The 5564-nt window shown below is 38.9% G+C and overlaps 1 pseudogene; it reads left to right on the top strand.

The window, feature by feature from the left end:
* Positions 1-698: 698 nt before the first annotated feature.
* LOC149208614 (F-box protein SKIP31 pseudogene) lies at positions 699-1668 on the top strand (annotated as a pseudogene).
* Positions 1669-5564: the final 3896 nt, after the last annotated feature.

Below are 5564 nucleotides of genomic sequence, written 5' to 3'. Positions count from 1 at the left end.
CAAATTTAGTTTTCAAAATGTCAAATAATACCAGCAGATGCATGAGGGAGGTTTCCAAATAAGTTTTCATCGCAAAATTTCATCGTTATATCGCTTGATCATGACTTTTCTTCAAAACTCTGTTTTGAAGAAAATCGTCGTTTTGTCCTTTGTAATAAATATGTGATTTTTCAAAGTTTTTAGTCACGAAATGTTTCAGGCACCACCCTGATCCTTTGCCGAAGTTCCAGCCATCCATTCCCTGCAAAAGAAGACCAAGAAGTCCATCATCAGTCTGAAAATCATAAAGGAAGCCAAACAGAGTTAGAGTGAAGTGTCAAAGGTTTCAAAACTTGCAAAAGTGGGTGCGCCCAAATCAAAACTCAAAATCCTTGTCATAAGAGATATGTTTGTGTTCCAATAATCCAATTTCACGCCAAGATACATCAGCAAAACCAAGATAAATCATCGAGGAGTGAAGAAAACACGTTGAAGGCCGAAAATGTATTGCAGTTGTAGAGCGCGGCGCATAGGCTGAGTGTCGCGGTGCATTGGTGAGGCGCGGCACACTGGGCCTCAACATTCAGTGTGTTTTTACACAGGCGTGGCGCACTGGTGAGGCGCGGTGCATTGGGCCTGTCACGCAGCGCATACAACCAGAGGCCCGAAACTGCTCACAATTCCTCCAAATTGCCACTAACTCGCATGGATTTGCCAGGAAAATTCAAGATCGAGTTCCTCAAAGTCTATTGATTAGGAGGAGTGCAAAGTGGAGGTTGATGTAGAGGAACTTGCAGAGTATGATGTTGGCACAGTAATGAAGCATAAAGTAGAAGCTTCAGGAAGTAGTTCTCGGCTTTTGAAACAGAAACATTACACGGAGAATGGGTCTTTTAGCAAGATACCTACAAAAATTTATCCAAACATATTCAAGTTCCTCTCTCCAAAAGACCTAACTAATTGTGCATTAGCGTGTCGGTTCATGAGGGCTGCAGCATCAGAAGAATCTCTTTGGAAGCGATTGTATTGCATAAGGTGGGGTTTACCTGAGTCAGACCATGGAAAATTGCGAGAATGTGCTTGGAAGAAACTCTATATTGAGCGTGACACAGTAGACACGATGGAATTTGTTCAAGGTTGTCCCATTGAATTTCAGGAGTACTACATACAAATGCAAGCAGCCAAACGCAGTTATGCTCCTCATCGTTCAATGTTGAAGGATGATATCATGATTCCTGATACAACAGTGGGTGATCAAATTAATCAGTTGAAGCAACATCATGGTTTGCCTGATGTTTTCACAGGTGCCCATGTATGCTCTAGAAGTACATGCACATACTCTCAAAATTGGTGACATTTTTCTATGTGAAAAAAACAGGATTTGTGCATGTGTGTGATCATACATGCCAAGAAACAGTGGTAGATGCAGCCAATCAACTTTTAGTCTGCCTTATTTCTGGTCATTGTTCTGACAAGTGGATTTCCACTGCAGAAGAGGAAGTTGATCCTGGATATCAACAAGCTGATTATGCTGCAGCGGATGAAGCAGAGCCATTGACAGGTGATGGGAAACTTGGGGCTCTAGTTGGCTTCATCTATACCCTATTCTCTCCAGTTTATTGCCAAATCCAAAATCGTACTTGTTTCTCCATGTTGTTGCCTGGGCCTTCTTCACAGTCATTAAGATAATCAAGATCTACCTAAACATTAACCAGGTATTCTTCAGAACAGTCTCCAGAGAATCACAGATACAAGTTGCGTGGCCCATCTTCCACTGAAGCTCCTTGCAAACAATTCTTTGTCTTAGTTCTGCCAGTCAAAGTATCCATTTCATTCCAGACTTCTCCCGACTAGGGCAAGATATCAATAAGTAGTCTATATTTTCTTCTTCTCCTTATGCATGCACGCACATATTTTTTGGGATATAACTGTAATGATGAAAAAGAACTAGAAGACGCATTAAGGAAAGGTGAAAATTCAGACCGAAAGTCAAAATTAAAATGAAGAATATCTACCATAGTAGAAAGATAGGAACCGATTACCTATTTTGTCCTCAGTCATGATTTCATGGGATCCACGCTACAGTTTTTGCCTTTTAATTGGTCATCAGAGAAATTCCAGTGGAACGTTGTTCTATCTTTAGAACAGATGAATGGCTCTTTTCTATCTTTATAATTTCAGTTGAAACAGCTCCCTATTTTCATCGATCTGTTTTCCCACCTCTGAGTTTATCTATTGTATTGTAAATCATTTGTAAAAGGGCTAAGTTATGGAAAAAGTGTGAAAGAAAAACTCAGCGCTTCATTGTACAGTTTGGCCAGGAAATTAATAAAATGATGTAGCTCTGATTCATGAGATTCATGTGGTATGAGTTTAGCATATGTTTCTTCTTTCTGTTTCATATGTACCTTGTTATGTTTTACCGTCCATTCATAATCATTTCTAGTTGAATGCTTTTAAGTAAGAAAGGTAGAATCTAGTTTATTTCTCAGCCTTGGGAAAGCATTTATGCTCTATGTGTTTTCTTCCGTTTGAAAAGGATTCATTTATTATGCCCTTTTCAACCTCTCAATAGCCTTTCCACTCCATATTATTTCAATTTGATTGCTGAACTTCCTACCTATCTTGCCCCATGAAATACTCTATGTCTTTGATTTAATTTCTCATCTCATGTTGTCCTTTGTCCCATATAGCCTAGAAAATTCAGTCATTCAATAAATTACCTCTTTCATATTTATTTACTAGCCTAAAAACAGTTCCCATCTTAAGTCATCTCAAGCCCCATTGAAACACTTTTCGCTGAGATTGACTCGGAGAGAGCCCTCTCCTGTCCTCGTAGGTTTAGCTACGAGGCTGAGCGTGGTTTGATGTGGACCTAGAACCTTGCCTTTTTCTGCCTGAGGAAAATCTAGGCTCTAACAGTATCCATGTGTTTATCTGACATGGTACACTTTTATGAAGAAAAGAATCAAATATGACAAGAAAAATGGTAGACTACAGTTCACGTGACTCTCCCTACAGATTAGTTTGGAAGTAAGGAGATGAGTATTCTCTTGATATAGAAGATACATTGAGGAGTTTGAAGGCAGAAATAAGGAGTTGCAAAGAGGACAATGACAGATTGGTTGAGGCTCAGAACATACTTGCAAGGAATCAGGAAAAGCATGGATAGGTTAATGCAGTCATCCTTCAGAGTTTGTCAGACTTTCAGAGACAAGGGAAGTTAATGATTAGTCAAGAGAAGGAAGAGAAGACTAATGGCGCATATGATAGTAGGTCTCGGTCAGGATACAGGTTGGATAGAGGGGACATAGTCAGAGGTGGCAGATCATTGGACACACCTGATAGGAGGTATGTATGGGTATCATTCTAGTTCCTTGTCCAAGAGACATCGCCATCATCCTTATAGGATAAATGAGTACTTGCCTAAGGAATTCAAGAAATTCAAGCCACCTACATTTGATGGAGAGAAGAAGAGTCATAAGATGTAGAGGCATGGTTGTTTGGGATGAAAAAATTCTTCATATTGTATAACTACTCATAAAACATGAAATCCAAAATAGTCACCTTTAGTCTTAAAGGGAAAGTATATATTTGGTGGGAAGATGTGAATAATGTTAGTATCATTTGAGAGGAAGAGTTGATTTAAGATGAGTTTGAGAAACTCTTCAAGAAGAAGTATCTGTCTCGGAGATACTTCTAAGGAGTTTTATGAGTTACAAATGGGTTCTATGATAGATGATGAGTATACTAGCAGATTCCTAGGGATGTTGAGATATGTGCCTTACCTCAAGGATGAGAAAGAAAAGATTCAAGGGTTCATTAGTGGGTTGCCAACAACATATAGAGACCAGATTAATTTTTATGAGCCACGATCGTTGGATGAATCCATCAGGAAACTGAATCATTGTTATAAGCAGTCAAAACGTAAATATGATCCTAAGAGTGAATTGAAGGGGAATGATAAATTTAAAGAGAGGTGGCCACCGAATCGGGGAAGACCTCAGGATGCAGGTGAGAAAGAAAATGTTGACCCTTACAAGAAGTCTAATGCAGCTGAGAAGGGACATGGGTCACATCCTAGAGAGCAACATAATATTGGTGATGGTAGAGGACCATTGCAGTGTTAGATATGTGGAAAAGATCATTGTAAGAAGGATTGTCCATTGTACCAGGGTGGTAGGCCTCACATCTACAACACTTAGGAGGAACAAATAGTTGGGGATGTTGGCCATAACATTCCTCAGATTCATGCAACTGAGGACAACAAGCAAGCATAACACCAGGAATCCATCATTGAGATGGAAGGTAAGATCTATGGTCAAGTTCTTTCTATTTTGATTAGCCCTGGATCTATTTATAGTTATGTTAATCCTGACCTGGTGGATAAGTGTGGTTTGAGAAAATAAGTGCATGTAGAGTCTTAGTTGGTGCAGTTGGCTATAGGTACTAAGAAGAGAGTTCATCACTGGATAAGATCTTGTGCATTTGAGTTGAATGGTATGCCTATAGTAGCACATATAAATGTGCTTCCATTTTTGGTCATATAGTATGCTTTTGGGTATGGATTGGTTGTACCTACACAGGAACAAAGTAGATTGCTATGACAAGGCTATTGAGTTCCTCAATGATAATGGGGAAAAGAGAATCTTGTAGGGAAAGAAGAATCCTACATTAGTGAGGATGATTAAAACTATGCAGGATAAGTGTATTCATAGAAAGGGGTGTGTACTATTTGCAGTCCATATTTCCAGTGACAAAGGTAAGGATGTTGAGGATGCAGAAATCTTCAAGAGCTACCCTATATTGTAGTAGTTTCAGGATGTGTTTCCAATAGAAGTTTAGGAGTTACCTCCTCACAGGGAAGTGGAATTTTCTATAGAGTTGGTACTAGGAGCAACATCAGCATTGGAGGCACCTTACAGGATGAGCACTCTAGAGTTGGTAGAATTGAAGTTGTGGTTGAAGGAAATGCTTGATAAAGGATACAGTAGGACAAGTGTATCATCTTGGGGTGCACCAATGTTGTTCGTGAAGAAGAAGGATGGGACTTTTAGGTTGTGCATTGATTACATGCAGTTGAACAAGGTAACCATCAAGTACATGTATCCATTGTCAACGATTAATGACTTTTTTGACCAATTGAAAGGAAAAATGATGTTCTCAAATATTGATTTGAGATTACGATACCATCAAATACACATTAAAGAAGAGGACATCTACAAGATTGCTTTCCGGACTAGGTATAGGCATTATGAGTTTGTTGTAGTTCCTTTTGGTTTAACTAATACTCCAGCTACTTTTATGTGCTTGATGAATAGTGCGTTTCATCCTTATCTAGACAAGTTTATTATTGTATTCATTGATGATATATTGATATATTCTAAGAATGAGGAAGAGCATGCCAAACACCTACCAATAGTGTTGAGATTGCTAAGAGAGCATCAATTGTATACTATGCTTAGTAAGTGAAACTTATTTCGGACAGAGGTACATTACTTGGGACATGTTGTTTCCAAGGAAGGCATAACAATGGACCTATAAAAGATAAGGGATATCATGGAGTTGGAAAATCCTAATAATGT

This window comes from Pinus tabuliformis, chromosome 1_2 (genome assembly GCF_031772625.1).
Source record: "Pinus tabuliformis cultivar Carrire ecotype Pingquan chromosome 1_2, CPIR1, whole genome shotgun sequence".
NCBI classification, from domain to species: Eukaryota; Viridiplantae; Streptophyta; class Pinopsida; order Pinales; family Pinaceae; genus Pinus; species Pinus tabuliformis.
This window is presented reverse-complemented; position numbering and strand designations above follow the sequence as displayed.